The sequence below is a fragment of the Aplysia californica genome, unplaced genomic scaffold (assembly GCF_000002075.1).
Source record: "Aplysia californica isolate F4 #8 unplaced genomic scaffold, AplCal3.0 scaffold00072, whole genome shotgun sequence".
Lineage (NCBI taxonomy): Eukaryota > Metazoa > Mollusca > Gastropoda > Aplysiida > Aplysiidae > Aplysia > Aplysia californica.
This window is the reverse complement of record NW_004797342.1, coordinates 1,800,538-1,803,959: the sequence shown is the minus strand read 5'-3', so window position 1 is coordinate 1,803,959 and position 3,422 is coordinate 1,800,538.

Below are 3,422 nucleotides of genomic sequence, written 5' to 3'. Positions count from 1 at the left end.
ACACACACACACACACACACAGAACAGCTCTAACTCTAAAGCTCAGTACCACTATGACAAGCATAAATTTCAATAACAACAACAACAAAAATCTCTTCGTAAAACACCATGTCATAGATGTTAAGATGTTGTTTTTGTTGTTTTCGATCCAGCAACATATGGGCTCTCGCATTTCTGTCCAATGTCATGTAGTGATAAGTGCAGGTTTGCTGAAGTTGCTGTAATGTTCCGTAGAGTGTGTTGTCAAAGTAAGGTCTCGGAGGGGGAAGTGTAGCTCTGATGTCATTTAGGGCTGTACAGTGGAAAAGGTGATGTTCCACTGTCTCATATGCATCGTCACACAAAGGACACATTGGGGGAAGTTCTGGTTTTATTCTGTTCAAGTGAAAGCTGAGCTGTATATGTTTTGTTCGTAGGCGGAAGATCGTGGTCTGTTTCTTTCTCTGTAGGTGGTTGATATTGTCATTTCGTTTCGTTGTAGCCATATGTTAAAAAACTGTTATGCCTGTCTTTCCCAAGGCCCATCTGTTCATCCAATCGTGTTTGCTGTTGCTTTTAATGAATATGTTTTGCAGTGTTATATGAAGTTGGAATGTTAGGTTGTTCCTGACTAGATCCCCTTTTGGCGAGTGTGTCTGCTCTGTCATCTCCAGGTATGTTTGAGTGTCCGAGAATCCACTGCATCACCAGGTTGACGCCACAGGGTGTTATCAGGTGATGGGAGCCAAACAGTATATTATTATGTGTCAAGTCTTCGTTTAGATGATGGTCATTTTCTATTGCTTGCAAGACTGATAGTGAATCAGTAAAGATCACTATACTCTGTATTTTTTTTGGATGAGCGTCAAAAACTGTGTGGAGATGGTATAGTGCTGTTTCAATTGCTATCATTTCTGCGTCGTAGTTGTTACATTTCTCGCCACAGGCTGCAGAGATCTCATTAGAACTTCCATCTGGGTACTATATTAGTATTCCATATCCGGCTTTGGTTGTGCCTTTGAATGCTGAGCCGTCTGCATAGACGTGTATCCAGTCATCTGAATAGCTGTCGAATGTTTGATGTGATGCAAGCATCAACTTCACTGGGTCTGAAGACTTTGTGCTATTGTCTCTGAGAGAAGTTGTAATGATTGGTTTTTCCATAGAAATGTGAGGAGGGATGTTTTGGTTGACTCTTTTGATTTCTCTTCTGTTTTGTGGTAGATGGTGGCTCTCCATTAGTTCTGTAATGCGATGCATGGCTGATTTTTGTTGAAGTCGTTTCTTTGGTTTCCATGTTTCTACTAATTTCGTGTTTGAGTGGTTGGGGCACATTCTTTTGGTTCTTTCATGAAGCTCCAAAACTGCTTTATCTCTGTGAATTCTCAGGGGTTCAAAATTTGAAAGAATTTCACTTGCGGCAGTAGGTGTAGATCTCATGCCACCGTTTATGAAACGAAGGAGATTATTTTGTTAAGATGTTAAGATAAAAACTTTCTTAATTTCTCGGAAGTAAAAGAACTCTGAAGTTCTTAGTGAATTTTAATTGAATAAAATAAAGAGAAACAAAAAAAAAGAAGCCTAGTACAGTGAAATAGTTGGAATTTTGACCTTCATTCCAAAAGTCAATTTTCTCACACAACTGTACTAATATTCGACCATTGGAAATTGTCAAAATATGTAATGGGGACTCTGCTTCAACAGCCCAGCAACTAAAATCAAGATGAAACTGAACAAGAATATAACAGAGGAAGCCATTGCAATATAATATAAGAAACAATACTTGGCAATTTTAAAAAAACCCAAAGCGGTGACTCAAGTAATATTTGTAACCTTCAAACTTCATTAATTTCTAAAACTTCTGGGACCAAACCTCAGGCTATAAAGACAGCTTGTTGAAGCAATACTCATTATCATACAGCTAAAAATAAATGCTCTACTGTAATAGGTTTTGTCATACTACATCAGTATGATTCACAGAGATTTCTTGTTATAGTAAATATTGTTAATAACCCCATAATATTGGAATTGCCTTATTTGAAAAAAGCTAGGTTGCTTTCTGTTATAACCACAATTTATTGTCTTGATCCAATTAACTTAATTCCATTGTTTTCTTTTCATTTATTTGGGGGGGGGGGTAATCTTTGATGAAAATTGTTGTCATGTGTGAATCATCCCACATGGCAGTGTTATACTATACATCAAATAAGAGCTCTTTTCAAGCTGTACACATTGAAGCAAAATCATTTTAGGTAAGTGGGTAGGCAGGTAGGTAGGTAGGTAGGTAGGGAGGTAGGTAGGAAGGTAGGTAGATAAGGCTTTAGGTAGGTAGGCAGGTAGGTAGGTCCGTGATTTGTTATGGTGTTTTTAATACTTGCAAAACCATATTATTTTTCAATTTTGTTTAATATTTTTTTGTCAACTTGGAAAATGTAAGTTGATTTGTGCTCAAAATATTGTAACACTCGGTTTCTAACATAACTCAATGCAATGCACTTGAAGAAAGGTTTAGTTTGATGAATCAACCCTGGATTGTGTTAAGTTGTTTTTTTCTCATCACAACCTGTCATTCACTCACCCATGACGAACAAACGAAATAGCACGCTTTCTCATTGGCCACAAAAGACTTAACGGCAATTGTTTTCCTCCTAAACTAAAGAGATTAAATTTAGACAGGTTTGCTTTCTCGGTGAACTGCCTGATTTAGTAGGTTTTGAAAGTGGAACTGTCAGTGGGGCAAGTGCAGGGGCCTAAAAGGGGCCGAGGAAGATGATTCTTTTTCTTCAAAACCTGACTTTGCAGATATTGCTATTAGATTCCATAAGTAGGCCTACATGTACTGGTGCCCAACCGAATGGGAAAAATTCCTGTACATGTACCTTGAGTAGAGTCTTTGGAGTGCCACCTTGATTACATGTACCTTTGAACTAGACTACATGTATAATGCAATGCTGAAGGCTCCCCTGTCGACTCAGTGACGCTGTCCGTTCATCAGTTATTATAATTGTATCTGCCCCTCTTTATTCTCTCCTACAATGCTCCTTGCAGAATGGTCTTGCAGACTTGTCATGTAACATTACCATTCCCGACACCTTTTCTTTGTTGTGGTTTGAAGACCACCATGGGGCTTACATTTTGTTGGATGGTTAGGGAGAAGCTATCCAAAAGAAAACAAAGACGCCAGGAACATGGAGGAGAAACAGGATTGACAAGCCTATAGAATTGTTTGAAGGAACGGAGAAAACAACAACTCCTGAGTTTAATTGTAGAAGAAAGCATTGGCTAATTGTGTCTAGGTGGATCAACATTCAAGAATTTAACTCAAGTCTTGTGTGTGCAACAGCCAAGAGCTTGACCATTACACACCACTATTAATGTCTAAAGAGAGAGAGAGAGAGAGAGAGAGAGAGAGAGAGAGAGAGAGAGAGAGAGAGAGAGAGAGA